This window comes from Sander vitreus, chromosome 5 (assembly GCF_031162955.1).
Source record: "Sander vitreus isolate 19-12246 chromosome 5, sanVit1, whole genome shotgun sequence".
NCBI classification, from domain to species: domain Eukaryota; kingdom Metazoa; phylum Chordata; class Actinopteri; order Perciformes; family Percidae; genus Sander; species Sander vitreus.
Window position 1 is genome coordinate 19,890,425 of NC_135859.1, and position 18,067 is coordinate 19,908,491.

An 18,067-nucleotide genomic window follows, 5' to 3' on the forward strand; every position below is an offset into this window, starting at 1 on the left:
TATCAGGATTATCGTCTCATGTCCCCTGACAGTACTGGGTTATATCTGCAGGCAAACAGAGTTGCCACCTTAGTGAGCATGTCCCTGGCAGAGGTCGATCTGTCTGTTTCTGCCCTGTGGCATCTTTACAGTAGCTACAGACAAATGCAGAGAGGTTTTCACCTCTCTGGCATCCATGTCTCTATGCCCTTACCCTGTGTTATCTTGGCACATACAACGGCATCTCACTGGCAGAGGTTAAGCTGTTTATACCATGTGGAGATACAGCTTTCGTCTCTCTCCGCAGTACTGCACTTGCCCTATGCTAGGCTGGCACATGTTGGCCTCTTCTTGGCAGAGGTTGTATGATAACTCCTGCCCACTGGGGCTCTTGTTCTGCGTAACATTGGAACAGGCTATACCAGCACATCTCTGTGTTAGTACCTCTCTGGCAGCCACTCAGTAGTTCAACCCCAACATGCCATGTCAGGGGTAAATCTCTCTGTTGCTCTGCAGTTGCCTAGCACAATGATTATCAGCTTGGGAATTACTGTGGCAAGATTATATTTTGTGGTTGAATCATAAAGTCAATGATAAATTATGTTGAGTAGAAATGGAAACAGCATGTTTTGGTATTATTATTTAGCTCATGTTTGTTCACACGGGTTGATAGATACCAATACATTCATTTAGTTGTATGGCTCACAAGCCAAGACACCTGGTTGGCCAAGTTGATCTTAGAGTCACTGACCCAGCATGTGCGTGCTTGAACCCTACAGTTCACTGTAGTACAAATGGCATATTATTGGCTGGATATCAACAGCCTGTTCTGTCTTATGTAAGGGTTAATGCCCGACGAAGTGTCCATTGTCAGGTATTAATGGTTGGTGATTTTTTTTAGCAGTGGGGGCAGGTCTGTCCGAACAGCAAACTAAGATAAACAGTTAGACTACAAACCGGCAGCTTTTGTTTTAGCTTGGTTGTCAAAATTCGCTATTTAGAGTAGAGCTGTGTTTGTGTAAACAGCGCAGTGGACGAGAGTGGACTGCCCAGACAGATCATATTGAAATATATCGCTCCCTACATGTGTATGCCTGACAGGTGAGTGGGTATTGATACGTATTTACTTTTAGGTTTTATTGTAGCCTACTTACAGTAATGAGCGTATCGGTATCTTTCCCAGTCCGGTGCATGTCCTGCGTGTTGTAACAAATCTCTGCTGTGTGTGTGTGTGTGTGTGTGTGTGTGTGTGTGTGTGTGTGTGTGTGTGTGTGTGTGTGTGTGTGCGCGCACGCAGCGTGGGCATCGCTGTTCAGAATCCTGTCTATCTTCCAAAATGTAACGCTTGTATCCAAACGAATTGTGCTTGAAGCTGCAGGCCATCAAATTATAACGACCTCATCCACATTGTCGAAATCATTTAGATATTGAAAATCTTTTAGATAACAGGAGCCTATGATGTAACAACCTAACAACACACTACCTGAACGCCTTTTTCGAGTCTCCCGTTTCACTCTCCACAACGCTGCCTTCGGGCAAAAAGTCACGTCGTGAGATCGATAACAGTTAGCTAGCCTGTTTATGTTTCTTGTAATGTTAGCCATAGTTATTTATTTCTTACCTTGATTTTGGTGTTTGCGTTTCAAAGCCATCTCCCACGGTGACGTTTTTGGTGGAGCTGGTCGTTTAATAGTCGACTCGGAAGAAATTACGTTTTGACAATAAACTACATCAACACTACAGTATGTGGAGTTAAATTGGACTGGCCCAATAACCTCTGAATAGTTCTACTTGTTGTTAAATTGCAATGTGAGCGGCAGCCAACGGGGGATGCATTATGTCGGCAGGATAATTTAAAAGGCAACCGACTATTGTGCGTCTGCCCTATTTCTGATAGCGTGGCGGAAGAAATTTTGCCATGGTGCACCGCCACAATAAAATCAACATAGAGGAAACACTGGGAGATATTTATAGTCCGCTCAGCTACAAGCCAGAAAGCTAATGCTATGCTAGCAAGATCCAAAGTCAATCACATTGTGTACAGTTGGCAATCAGTAAAAATAACCTGACAGTATGTTGAACAACAAGACAAGCTAGCTATCCAGCCATGTCATTATCCCCAAAACAATACAACGACTTTAACGAACAATTTTATCCGCGATGTGTAACGTTACTGTCGGCCGCAGCCTGAAGTGGCGACCTGAACAGCGAAAGGGATGTGAGATAACGTTATTCACTGTGAAACAAAGTCAGTTAAGAGGGGCAGTATAACTTACTTCTTACAGCGTGTGTGTCAGTGCCACCCTGTGGTGGTCAGAGGATGAGGCACTGAAGCAGCACACAGTGTTAAAAATAACAGATTCACATTTCCTTTTTGTTTTAATGTAGCGCATTCATTTAAAACAGTAAACAGTCAGTTTCACCAGAGCTCCTTTAGTAGGTGTCCTACATCACTTTTTTATGGACACCCTGCAGCCAATCAGAATCGAGTATTCACCCAGACCATGGTATAAGCTTAGATAGTGCCTCTATCGTTCACCCTCTGTGTGCCAAGGCGCCCTCTGTTCCAGATAATGCCCTGCAGGTCGGTGGGTTTGGGATCTATGTTCAGTGGTTTAGCACTGTTTTTGTGTGCGTTTGTGTGCCGATCAGGGTCAGTAAGTAGAAAGCGGTTACCTCCAGATCTCCCATTCTCTTTTGTTTGCTTCTTTTCATTCTGTCTCAGTCTTCAGGCTCAATATGCTTTCCTCATGTGTTCTCTGTGCTTTGGGCCTCCTTTCTGTATCTGTTTTTTCCTATTCTCCTATCTGTCCCTTCCCCTCTGTCTCCATCTCCCTTGATTTTTTACTCCTCCGTTGTTCATCTGTTGCCCTGTTTATTCACTCCCACTCTCTTCCCTGCTGTCATTTCTGTCTCTTTGTCTTTTGTGCTTTCTGATCTTCTTTTATCTGAGCTGTCTACATGGTGGGCTGATAGAGGCACAGACACACATGGGGGCAAACACATACTCCATGTAGAAAAACAGTAATTCATAGAGAAACACACACACACACACACACACACACACACACACACACACACACACACACACACACAGTGTCAAACTTTAAAAAACTGGGCACAGAGGAGACTCACAACTAGATACAACCACATACACAAACACTGTCATACTGTTTGGCTTTACCAGGAAGAGGGCTGTTTTCAGAATGAGTCACTCTATACAGTGTTTATTTCCCTCCCTCTGCTGTGAAACAACAGCCTTCAGAAGCTAAAACCATGGCAACAGCCTCTGCATGCTCGACTATGAGATCTCGGCCACGACATCACTTTAGGAGCCAAACATGAACGGACAGAGACCGACATAAGACCATGAACACACACACACACACACACACACACACACACACACACACACACACACACACACACACATAATGACAACTGTGTGTCTGTCCATAACTGTGGACTCACATCACCTTTCAACCTCTGAGAAATCTCATGGAGATGGCGTTTGTCCCTTTCTCATCTTTATGTTACAAAATCCCATTTTGCACATGCTATTCAGAGGACACAGAGGGCTTGTGAGAGATTGTGTGTATTAATTATTGATGAAGCATTGGATGAATCAAATAGGGGACTAGGCTTCAATTTAGAGGATGCCTTGAAATTTCTTGGCGTTTTTTACAGTTGGCAATTTGACTGTCCGTTAAGAAAAAGTTATTATGTTTTTGTATGAGCCAATTTTGTCAAGTTTCCAAAGATTTGGAAGGTAAGATGTGTGCTTTGCAGTAGAAGTGAGAGAAAAAAAGAGAGAGAGAAAGCAGAGCGAGCGAGCAAACGAGATGAGATGGCGGCTCTCTAAAGAAAGGACCCTGATGATTTCTCTCACTGGATTCTGACCTCATGCATTGGTAAACAGGTGTAGCGTTGGTTCTCCTTAACACACAGACAAAGTGGCACACATGCACTCATCCATACACACTATCCCATTTTTTGTCTTGCCTACGAGGCGCACGCACGCAAGCACACACAAGTCATTTGCATTTTATTTCATGCAGGGACCATTTAGACATTAGAGGCCTCTCACTGATGGGTGAACTGGTTAACAATGGAATGTGTGACTTACACGTCTGACTCATGCATTCGCTGAGCTGCACCTTGCCATATTAGGCACGGACACACAAATGCAGACCTGCAAGTGTATGTGCATGGATGGAGACACACACACACACACACACACACACACACACACACACACACACACACACACACACACACACACACACACACACACACACACATACTTTGGAGAGACTTCTATATTATGTGGTATCTTCACACATTCCTATTTTGTGGCAATGTGATTTTCTAGCATATTCCAGCCAGAAAAACATAATTAAACAAATTACATCCCAAAGGTTTTTAGTGGACCAAAGGATGATTACAAAGCATTACTCTACAACAGCTATTATTTAGTTTTTAAGGGTTTCTTAAATGTTTTTTATTCAAGGTTGTGTGGCAACTCACAGTATTGGCCTGAATATAAATCTTTTTTCTGGATATTGCATTTAAAAAAGTTGGATCATGTTACATTTAACCTGATATAGCTGTTATTACACATTCAACAAAAGTCGAGTAGCAGTTGTGATAGGAAACAATAGTTATAATATAGTAATATAATCCACTGGTTGAAATACCAGTGTAGGCTCTATTTTCTCGTTTCTTTTATTTAAATGACTTATTATTCAGAGTGTCTTTTATCTTTAAATGCATTGCACATCCATAGTACACCCACACAGGTAAAATAAATAATCAATTATGTCTTATAATTAGAGCTCTTCTCAAGAGTCTTCCTCACTCTCATTTAGCTTTGTTGCACCTGTCAGGTTGGGACAATACACATTTATCATTTGGTGAGTCCAGTGAGCTCATGTAATACCCACCTTCAGCCTGAGCAGAGGTCAAGCCAGGATAAGTGAAAACTCCTCTGTGGGTGGACAGGATCTTTTAAAAAAATACTCTAACAACTGTTGGAAAAGGGATGGGGGTTATTGTCTTATAATCAGGGTATTCTTATGTACAGTATGTGCCACTACGGCAATAACTGTCCACTGTAAAATAAGAGTAAACCACTCTTCAAGTTGGCTCTTTAGTAATGTTTGCTGCAAAGCCAATATAGTAGATTACACGTTTTAATCATACTGTATATGGTTTTTAAAATATAAAGAAATGTTTTTATATCTAAATATATCATATGGTGACATTTTTCACCACAAGATTAAAACTCAATTCATATGGGTGCCTGGGTAGCTCACCTAGTAGAGTGCATGCCCATATACAGAGGCTCAGTCCTCGACTGCTGCATATCATTCCCCCTCTCACCTGTCTAAGGTCTCCTGTCAAAAATAATGGCATAAAAATGCCCAAAAAATAATCTTAAAAAAACTTCATATTATAAAAACTATCATAAAATGTGATATGTTATTCCGTTATCCACTTGCATTTTATAGCTAATGGGCACTTTTAAATTATGAGTTCATATATTACAATAATACATCACATTAAATCATCACAGTATGCACAGTTTTTATAGGATTTTATATGACCTGCATGAGATTAGTGTCTCCTCCTTGGGGCCCTCCACTGTCTAAAAAACTAAGGTTTTATGGTTACAATCTAAAGATGTATTATGTAAATGTTCTAAAATATATGTTTTCCTCCTGTTGGCAGCCTGCGCTCCCCTCTCCTCTGCACCATTTTTTTGCCAGTACAAATGCTTGACTGCTCTGTTTGATAGACAGGGAAAGGGTTGTGGTGGGAAGCTGTGAGACCTAGGTGTGTTTTTGTGTTGTGTAGGTGAGAGAGAAAGAGCAAATGAGTGAAAATGAGAGCAAGTGGGTCCGGGACTACATTTTTAAAATAATTTTTCTTAGTATAACAAGGAAACTATTCACTGTGTACACTAAAGTTGACATACCACACAACTAAACAGATTAATTTAGTGTAATGACTATGCTGAGGGACTTGTGTGGGGGTAGTGACAGAGTATGTGTTAAGGAGTTAATGAAAAAGCCCTACCTAATAGGCTGACAGATATTAGTTCTAGGGCTGAACGATTTTTGAAAATAATCTAATTGCGTTTTTTTTCAAAAATATTGCGATTGCGATTTAATATGCAATTATTTTTTAAGCTCATTGTCTTCTGTATTATTCAACAAAGACAAGCAATAATTCATTGTATAGTATAAACAACACAAGATTAGATAGATTAAACAAACCTTTCGTGGAGGCCAGGCCTGTATGTGATGATGAAATTAGGTGATGCATGAATTTATATGAATGACATCTTTTATTTAACTACTTCAGTCACAGTAGTATATTGAGCACTGACCAAGCCTGGTGTAAACATTCATATGAAAGTCAGAAACAAATCACACAAACTAAAGTGCAGATTGCAGAAATATAAAAACAAATATGTGGCTTTACCACACTTAGTAGTATTTACATTATTTACTTGATTGCACATTTTAAACACTGTCTTTGAACTTTACTAGACGGTTAAATAAGTAAAAAATATATATACAACGGTGTATTTTTTACAGCGCACACAGAGGAGTTGCCTCCAGCCCCTCCCTCCCCTCATGAACATTGTGTGCCGTGTGCATGACAGCGTCAACGTTTCACTTGCTCAGAGAGGCTATCGTTACGTTAGTAGTAGCATGCTGCTGCTGGTCTTGCCGTGGGATTAACTGTACTAATAAAACCGTTGAAACAACGCAGCCACGCTGCTGTGAAAGCTCCCTGAACGTCATTTATCAGAGTCTGGTTATTACCCCTCCCCGCGGAAGTCTCCTCCGCTCCATATCTTTATAACTGAGCTAGGTAACTGGAGCTAACCGCTAATCAGAGCTAATTGTTGCTAACCGAGCCTTCAGTTCTGCGTGCCTGTATCCATTAACTGCATGTATGGACTCAAGCCCAAATAAAACCCTTCATTTTATTAAAATGGCTGTAAAAGTTTTAAACTACAACTCTTTGAGTTGTTTGAATGACAGTAATCTGCTCAAGCTACGGTGTAGCGTTAGCGTGCTAAGTTGATGCTTTCTCTGCAGAGTGCAGACTGATTTGCTCTTGCGAGTCACGTGACCAAATCGCAGCCTTTGCGATTAGGAAATCACGTTTTAACATATCGCGATATTATTGCAAATGCAATTAATCGTTCAGCCCTAATTAGTTCCCATGCTCTGTCAGGTGTTAAGATAGGTATAAGCTAGCAGGTGGAACTAAGCACTGTCACATTCCAACGCATTCTCATGAATGGGTTCGTAGGATATCGTACGAAAAGTTATGCACACTCAAACGTATGATATCATACGAAAACTAGGAGACAGCCAGCTGGTCACGTGACATCGGCTAGAGCTAGAGCTCCGTGCTACAGGGTGGCATTTACTAGCTGTTTAAACCATTACAGAGCTTCGTGATGGGCTACAGACCTTCGTGATGGGCTACAGACCTCCGTCACAGCTCATCGTATCAGCTGCAGTTAGTAGATCTGTTTAGCCACTACAGAGCTCTGTGACACCGGCTGCGGTGCACCGCATGGCGCTGTGCATGGTGCTGCACATGGTGCTTCGCATGGTGCTCTGTCAGGTCAGCGATAGTTAGTGGTTTAGTTACCCGAAAATAGGTGACTGTGCACCGAAACAACTAGTTAAGTTTAGGAAAAAGATCATGGTCAAGGAACACACATTTCCTTGACCATGGAAAGCTGCGTTCTTATACAGCAGCAGTCAATGTGGTGCGCACAGCAAAAAAAACAAAAACACGTAGAAATCATACAAATTACAGTGCTTATCTTTTCTTAGCTTTTCAAACGTATGGTTCATGAAAACAGGCTGCACATTCACCCCACTGAAGTTTCCTTGAGCAAGACTCTCACTTTCTAACAGCACCGGAGGACCTGCTCTTTAGTTTAACTTAGGCTCGGACCTCCCTGTCTAGAGTAAAAAAAAGTTCCCTATTTTGAACATTTAAGTTTGTTGTTATTATTACAAAGGCCATATTTGACTAGTGATCGGATAACTTCCACTCAGGCAAGTATCTTTGCAGCATCTCTCCGACTGTGAGTTGGGATGCAAAATGGATCTCAGAGCTGGTGATGGCGCATGCCTTTATGTGACTAATAGTGTGTTTTAATGAGACTGGGTCCTATGGTGAAGCTAGAGTAAACACTTTGCTTGCATAGCAAAAAAACATTGCCAAAAAACCCTACTTGTTGTTGTACAAATGTTGTTGTTTTTTCTGCTGGAGAGAACGAGACCATTTTATACAAGCAAGATTCTTTTGCTTGTTTAGTGTTCATTAAAACAGTACATTAACCAGCAGTAACAACCTTTTTGGAGCCGGTACTTTACCTTTGATGCTATGAGCCTGACTTGTAATTACCAGGAAATGTCCACACTTTTTCTGTGGTAGAGGTTGAGGGCCAATGACAGATATAAAGTGGTGCCAGGAAATGCAGTTAAGTTCTGCTTTGTGTCTTGCTGACTTGTGATCGACTGAAACATAATGAACTTGTCTCTAATTTACAAAAATGTGTCTGATTATTTTTGTACATGTACATGCATGACGTAACGCCAAAAATAGATCAGTTAGGTGGTTTGTGTTTTTAATACATCATGTAGACATGAAGGGAACATTTTAAACCTGCAAATTTCTGTGGTTAAAATCCTTAAAGCAGCAGCTAGGTACATGTTTCTAGCAGCTCATTTCTCTCTTCCGAATATACTATATGCGAGAATTTTTTATTTCTGGTACCCCTTAACTTAAAGCTCTTCTTATAAGCTCCCTTCTACTCTCACTTCTTCCCTTGCCACATGATCCATGCCCAATACCCAGCCTGTGCTATTGAATCTTTAAGAATGCTAAAAGAGATCAGATCAGCCAAAACTGACTCTTCATAGCCTAGAGAAACTTTTTAACATTGCACAGACTGATACCACAGGGTCAGCCTTGGGCACGCTGGCTCCCTTGTCACCTCTTCCCACCAAGCAGCAGCATTTATCTCTTGGATGGCCGCAAAGGGCTGAGTCGTTTTTAATGATTTTTTCACTATCTGATACCCAATAAGAGGATGAAGCTACTTGTGAACCAAAGTCACAAAGCTCAAACTAAAGAGTCAATTAAAAATCCTTTATCTTTAGAAAGACAAAGAATCCTGATAGGTAATATGCACATGTTTGGATTATATATATATATTCTAGATTATTCTCAAATGGTGTAACAGGACTTTGTTCATTTAAAGCCCACCAAGTCTTTAATCTATACTTAATTATATACAATAATTAGAGGTATGGTTTATATTCAAATGTCACAAAACCCCTTGGACTTATATGGCAATTAATAGTTCACATAATCGATATGACCAATATTATATGCATATAACCCATTTCTGCATGCCAGGTGAAATGGTCCGATACAGAATGCTTTACTTTAGTCTAATACATGATTCACTGGTTTTAGTCCTTTAGTGTTTTAGAGCTATACAATACCAAGATGCAGAGCAAAAACAGTTAAAAGTTAGCATATCATTGCCCTCTACTGTACTCAAGATGCTCCTGTGTGTGTGTGTGTGTGTGTGTGTGTGTGTGTGTGTGTGTGAGCATTAGTGAGCTAAGGTGATTTTACGGTTTAGAGGCATGTCTGCTGCTTTACTGTAAATAGATTGGTCACGGTGCAACACATGTTCACCAGTAGTGCTCACTGTCATTTTCACTTTCCTACTTTTTATGACGACAGCTGTGGTCGGAGGCATTATGTTTTGGGTTGGCTCTCCGTCCCATTCTTGTGAGCCTGATATCTCAGGACCCCCTGGAGGGAATAAATTTTTCACCGTGACCTCACGTCTGTCCCATTCTCTTGAACGCGATATCTCAGTGATGCCTTGAGGGAATCTTTTCAAATTTAGCATAAATATCCACTTAGACACAAGGATGAACTGATCAGATTTTGTTTGTCAAAGGTCAAGGTCACTGTGAACTCTCAAAACACATTTTTGGCCATAACTCAAAAAATGAATACACTAATTATGACATTTCACACAAATGTCTAATAGGATAAAATGATGAAGTGATGACATTTAATATTCAAAAGGTCCAAGGTCATCTTCACTGTGACATCAATATGTTCTGCAAAAGCACTTTTCCACTTTGTCATTATTAAACGCCATACCTCAGGAACAGAAGGGGAGATTGTGACCATATTTCACATTTGGTCAGATACCAAATTGTTGACTCTAATCTTGGGTGTCCACCTTGAAACTGTGGTGATTGTATAGATCTTCTGTGCTGCCGGGTTGAAGATGTGTGTGAAGCATCCATGTTTCACCAAAAAATACACCTAATACCTTTTATTAAAATGCTTCAAAGTCTTCACTACGTATATGAGTCTGGACAGACATGGATGTAAACTGCAACTTGACAGCATGACAGAGGCGAACAACTGCAAGGCAGTAATTCTAAGGGTAATGTCAGAATTAGGGTGAGGCAGACGTTTATCATACAGCATTGATTAAAGAGAAAATCCACCTTTCAACAAACTTGTATTCTGCTTTTGTGAATAATTATTTAAAGTCAGCATCTACAAAGTCAATTGTGTGAGTAGCTTTCACTTTTTACCCAGAGAGTTTGCTGGATGTTGTTGGGGGGGAGGCTTTAAAGGACAATTCCAGCGCAAAATTAACCTAGGGGTTAATAACACATGTGTACCTAGTTGACTGTTCTCTGGGATATGTTTTCATGGTAATCAAATGTTTCTCTAGCTTTAAACAAGCCAGCGCGAACCGCTGATTAGCTTAATGCTAGGCATTCGGGGCACTGGTAGTGTAAAAATAAATCGCTATTTTATACCACTAACAAGGCTCAAAATAGCACCACACTTCCACAGTAGCATAATGAGGGTCCCTACATGTAAACCGAAGCATTGAGAACTTTGTAAGTGTACAGACAGTTAATTAAAAAGATAGTTTATAAAGACATTACCTTTGGGTATACAGGCAATTGCCATCTTGGGAAAACAAACATGACCATTTGAACCACGAACGCCCTGCCTGAGCTATGTTACTGGTTACTGGCACGGCATCGTTTGACTGATCGTGACTGTTTTCCAATCTTGGGAAAACAGTCACTATCACTTGAATGTCATGTCTGTTTTCCCAAAATGGCGATTGCCTGTATACCCGAAGGTAATGTCTTCATAAACTATCTTTTTAATAAACTGTCTGCACACTTACAAAGTTCTCAATGCTTCGGTTTACATGTAGGGACCCTCATTATGCTACCGTTAAAGTGTGGTGCTATTTTGAGCCTTGTTAGTGTTATAAAATAGCGATCAGTGGTTCACGCTAGCTTGTTTCAAGCTAGAGAAACATTCGATTACCATGAAAACATATCCCAGAGAACGGTCAACTATAGGTACACATGTGTCCTTTAGGCAGGGGTCTTCAACGTTTTTTAAGCCAAGGACCCCTCAACTGAAAGAGAGATGGAGCAGGGACCCCCTACTACATATATTGTATAAATTGAAGTTGCATAATAAACTAGGCCTACGATAACAGGTAGGGCGGCCTAAAGCCTTTATACATACCTTTTTTGCATAGAATACTAAGCTATTAAAATAGCCTAATAAATGTTGGCATGGTTTTATAAATCATGTTTTAATGTTAAACATACTGTACATGTGGCTTGTGAATCCTTAGGATTATCTGTATCTGTGGATGGCCTTAGTGACCACCTAGGATAGTAAGCAGTGGGGATTTATATTTGCTAATAATGTGTTGGATTCATGTTAAGACTTTTACATTAACAATAATTTGGAGGCGCCCCTGCATTGACTCTGAGGACCCCGTAGGGGTCCCTGACCCCCTGTTGAAGATCCCTGCTTTAAGGTCAACATTGCATTGGTCTCCAATTACCAACCCCTTCATACATCATTACATCTGGCCTATCAGTGTAGAGGCAGACTGCATGTTTGAACAGTTATGATTCAGAAAGAGGTGTTTTTCCCCTCCCCCATCTAATGGGCCAGTGAGACCTCAAAACATGTCTTAGACCTGTTTTAACGCCAACGCAGGCAAAGTGAAAGTGTTTTTAAAATGGAGCTGAGAAAGACAACAAGGTGAAAGCAATCCCCAGGGCACAGTAACAACCTTGAGGAATTTAAAAGAAAAGTCTGCTCAATTGAAAATGAATGGTTAAAATGGAGCAAAGCGAGTCGAGAATTAAAAAACAGGATATTAAATGCTAAATGTCCTCAGCGTCTTTCCTTCCTTCCGACAACCGCTGAATTTTCCCCTTGCTTTTTTGAATGCTAACATAAAACCAGAGGCAGTGTGAAAGATAAACCTTGGCTTATTGTTAGTCTCTGTATCTGTTTCTCTCTCTACCAATCACTGTCTTTTTCTTGCTTTCTCTCTATTCTTTGATTTTCTTTTCTCACGTCATTTATGACAGGTCCCCACAGTGTCCTTCAGTCATGATTTATGGTTAAAAGGCAATTACCCAGTTAGACTGGAGGTGTCTGAATCAATACATGCGCACACAGTCATGGACTGACTTTATAGATCTCCTGGGAACACAAGAGTATTATTAAATAGTTACTCTTTTCCCGGGCTTGTGGAAAATTGCATAGACATAAATGCTGTGTGTGTATGCACATATGTTTGTGTGAGGAGAAAATGCTGAATGACTTCAATGGAGTTGTCAAGTCTGAATTGTGATTGGGGGTTCTTTCAGTGGGGCAGAGAGGCAGACGGAATAGTTTGAACAGTATTTCCCCTCTTCACGAAATCATCAGGACGCTTCCTGTGGTTTTCTTCTTCTTTGGATACACTGTGTGTGTGTGTGTGTGTGTGTGTGTGTGTGTGTGTGTGTGTTTTTTTTTATCACGTTTCCGTGCTGCCTGTGGTTTTCCTCCTTTATTTAAGATCTGTGGGATATCCTCAGGAAACGAGCCAGCAAAATGACAGAATTTCCACACAGGTCCAAGTCTCCAACTTAAAGAAAAACACTGGAAAGGCACATCATTTGTTCTTTTTAAGAACATTTTAATGATGCATATGCAATTGTTGTATACAAAATGTTGATTTATAAAAAATGACTGTAAGCGATTGTAGTAGTGGTAGTTGCAGTACTCAGAAAGCATCGTTGAACATTCACTAATGGCACATACACTCACCTAAAGGATTATTAGGAACACCTGTTAAATTTCTCATTAATGAAATTATTTAATCAACCAATCACATGGCAGCTGCTTCAATGCATTTAGGGGTGAGGTCTTGGTCAAGACAATCTCCTGAACTCCAAACTGAATGTCAGAATGGGAAAGATAGGTGAGCTAAGCAACTTTGATCGTGACATGGTTGTTGGTGCCAGACGGGCTGGTCTGAGTATTTAACAATCTGCTCAATTACTGGGAATTTCACGCACAACCATTTCTAGGGTTTACAAAGAATGGTCCTGAAAAGGAAAAACATCCAACATGCTGCAGTCCTGGGGGGCGAAAATGCCTTGTTGATGCTAGAGGTCAGAGGAGAATGGGCCAAAGGATTCCAGCTGATAGAAGATCAACTTTGACTCAAATAACCACTTGTTACAACCGAGGTATGCAGCAAAGCTTTTGTGAAGCCACAACACGCACAACCTTGAGGCGGATGGGCTACACCAGCAGAAGACCCCACTGGGTACCACTCATCTCCACTAAAAATAGGAAAATTAGGCTACAATTTGCACGAGCTCACCAAAGTTGGACACTTGAAGACTGGAAAAATGTTGCCTGGTCTGATGAGTCTCGATTTCTGTTGAGACATTCAGATGGTAGAGACAGAATTTGGTGTAAACAGAATGAGAACATGGATCCATCATGCCTTGTTACCACTGTGCAGGCTAGTGGCGGTGGTGTAATGGTGTGGGGGATGCTATCCTATTAATATGGGCCAACATTTCTAAAGAATGCTTCCAGCACCTTGTTTAAGGCAGTTTGAATTAAGGCAGTTCTGAAGGCAAAAGGGGGTCAAACATAGTATTAGTATGGTGTTCCTAATAATCCTTTAGGTGAGTGTATGTAAGAAACCCATATAACTAGCAAAATAATAAATGTATCGTTTTTATTTGATGTTGGTTGCCACACTATATGTTGGTTCTTGTTATTAATGTTTTAGTGTATATATTTGGATAGATAAGAGTACAGTGATATGACCAACACTAGCAGCATCAGAGAATGCTTAATATTGCAGTTACTGTGGCTAATAAGGTGCTGTTGATGTGGCTGGCTGGCTTCAGTGCTCTCTAATGTGGAAGCTGGGCGACAGAACTTCCATTACAGCCCAGTGCACATGCTAGCGTTTTACTGTAAAATATGGTTAGTAAATTTGATTAAAGAAATAGCCGTGTAATTTCTACATAGTAGTAAAAATCAATTAGGCAGTCAATTCCCACTTATATACTGTTATGAGCAAAGGGACAAAATTAATCTGCTCGATTTGAGGTAAGGCCTGTCATCATTAAGGCCCCCTTTACACTCAAGGAATGAGTATCTTCCATTCTCATTATTCTCTGTGTGAATGATGATACTGGTTTTTACATGGTGTTTCCAGTGACTAAAAACAGTCAATGGCGCAAAACAGAATGGATGCAGAATTATTCCTGTCCAACTTATTTCTTTGATACATTATTGTAATGTTTTAACACTTAAAGAGTTTGGATCGACAGCTCGTCAATTTTTTCACACCAAGTCATGACAATTCAGATTTACATTTTGCACCTACAAACAGATCATTTTATTTATTAATTGGACTAAACAGCACCAAGCTCAATGGTCAGCCCATTGACAACAACGTTTCTCTATGCAGCCTATTTGCTCTTTTGTAGCTATAGTCTCACATGGTTTACATGACATTTTTTTTGTCAAAATAGTGAACATGTTAATGAGATGTGTCTGAGTATTTCTACAATACTACTAAATCCAAAGGTTTAGCAATGGTAATGTCTTTATCATGGCAGCAAATATACTGTATGTGTGTTCAGTGGTGAAGGGGTTTATTTGCAATCTCATTCACAAATTATTAAAAGCTTTGTGATCACAGACAGTGGATTATATAAAACATGGCATAGGTTTGTTTCGTTTCCGAGAGCATAAAAATAAATAAATAATGAAGCCAAGTTGTGCAGTTGCCATAATGGCTTTCCATTCTAGAGTAATACATTTGGAGAAGGCTTGTGCAGCTAATATTTGGCATGACAAGCTTACATGGCTCATAATGAAAGCAGTTAAATAAAAGACAGACAGACATAGATGTCTTTATCAGTTGATTTGTGAAAACAATACCACTCACCATGGCACCCTAAATATTCATAGCATACACACCACTCAACAGATTGTCCATCTTGCCAATGAAATTTAAACAACAAGCAGATTCCCTTGGCAAATGGTGTAGACACAGAGCCAACACAATCAACACACACACACACACACACACACACACACACACACACACACACACACACACACACACACACACACACACACACACATTTTCAAAGATAGTGCAGGTAAAGGAGAGCCTGTATCTCTTTCTTCCCCTCTGTTTTGCTCCTTTCATGCATTTGTGGCTTTGCATCTTCAGCTCCACCAGTTATGAGGCTTAGCTCTGGGTAAGAGAGCCTGTTTGCTCAACATGATTACTGGAGTGTAAACTATACCTCCATAGCCATAGATGTGGTTTTCATGTCCAGAAACCGAAATAAGCAATAGAGAAAACAGGAAAAGTCCTACCTGTCTCTTAATATTTACTTTCACTTCACTGCAGTGCAATCAAGTGAAGTGAAATGGAGAAATTGACATGACAACTCAAAACAGAAGAACACAGAGCTGGAGCAACTGGCTGCCACTAGGCTAGCACCAACTACAGCTGTAGTGGCACTCCTAAATGTGTGTTTGAAATTTTTTTCTCAGATCACATACTTGTCATGAATTATAATTGCTAAATTAGATGGTGACTTAACAGTAGAATTTGTGCATTCATGACAAGGCTTATATATTTTTTAAAGGACTCGTATAACAAGGAAACAGACAGCCAAGTCTTGGATTAAAAATGTCTTTCATCTGGGACTATGCATTGGTAGAAAGTAAATACAAGACTTCAATTGGCACTGATAAAGCAGCATTCTGGATTACATTCTACTCTACTATCACTTACACTAAAGGATATATAAGGATTACTCTAATTCTATGTTGTCGGGATCTATCCAACTGGGGATTTGTCCATCAAGCATTAGAAGCACGGACAAATTGCAGAGTGATGTTTGTGAATTAGGTGAATTAGATATCATGTGGCATTGACATAGATGTTGGCTGCTTCTGTGCTAAAGTACTTTACATACAGTTTGACTTATGTGTCTTAATGGCTGAAGAAAAATCATTGTAGCTTTTGTTGTATTTAACTTTAATTTTGACAATTCTGCTGAGATTTGGTTATAAAAAGCATAGAAAAAGAAATTATTATAACTAAACATCATTAAAATAATATTGAAGATTATTTTCAATTCCAAAGAGTAGCTTTTGTCATGACAGAAATACTGGACTCAACAACAGCAGAGGCATAAAGGGCAGACATACATAAGGTTAGCATTTTCAGAGCTTTCCTCCACCCGTTATCCCCTATACTTTATATACAGTTAGTGTAGACATTTGGTTGTGCTAATAGGCATATATATATACCATACATTGATATTAAACAAAAGCTGTTAAAAGACTTTAATTAGTAATGAGTAGCATATTTTCCTGCTACACTATATTATTTTTACAGTACACCAACTTTCCAACTGTCCTTTCTTCAGGAGGAGAGAAAGTCAAGGGACATGAAAAAGCCTATTAGGGGAATGAAACATAATTTAATCAGCCAATTTACTTTTGACATTTATTGCAGAGTTGTGATTGATTGATTTCTGATGGTTACTAGGATACCATCCACTTCTACTGTAATATGAATTTTGGTCAAGTGTGTCACAGTGGCCCTGCAACAAAGTGTGTTATGATTCTGACATTCAGTATGTTTATTTTGTGATATTTATTTTATCCATATTGATATCTGACTATCTGGAAAGAATGTGCAGCTAACCCATGTTTACAAATATGCACTATGTTAATTAGGACCACACCACTTATAGACAGTCTGTAAGTCAGTGAGTGAGACAGTTACTTGAACTTTTGTTCTGTAAGTCAAACAATTAGGTGGTTGGCCAACCAAACAGAGTCACTCTTTCATTCATGCATTCAGTCAGACAATCAGAAAGCCTTCTGCCTACCAGTCAGTTAATGTGGAACATCAAAAGGCTGGAGCCTCACACTGGGTGTGAATGCTCTATGAGCAGAGTAATGCGATTAGAGTAGACTGTGTGATATTTCAATCGGTTAGCACCCTGCAGCCAGATGGGAAACACGTTATGAATATGAAACGCTGATTAAGAGGGCTGCTGGATTGACTGGCTTTAGATGGGGACATAAAATATTTAGACCATTTGTGCCCCACCACCCCATTTAACCCAACAATTAGCCCAGAACTTGCTACCTCTATGGTTGTCCCTGTTCTTGACTGCAAAAAACTAAAATATAAATTAAAAACAGGATTCTCTTTTAGTAACTTCAGATAAAAGGAAACAAATATGAAACCATTCAGAATTCACATTTTTAATGGAATGGTATATTGACAGATATACAGGTGTCATTAGTTTAAGTATAGAGTATTTTTGTTTTTAGGGCTAATGATGTACATGAAATATATTATTTTTCCTTTTGAACATTCAATCAGCCAAAACATGCTGAAAATTTCTTTTTAGGTCCTCATTTTGTGTTGGTGTATGTATGCGACATTTTCACTTCAATCAAACGATACAGCAGTACTCCCCCGGGAGCAGGAGATAAAGAGAAAAAGGGGGGTTTATAGAAGTGTGAGAGAAGTAGAGAGAGATTATAGAGGTATGAAGAGGCAGTATATTTGCTATTCATATCTTGCTTTTCTTGGTGTTTGTCTTGT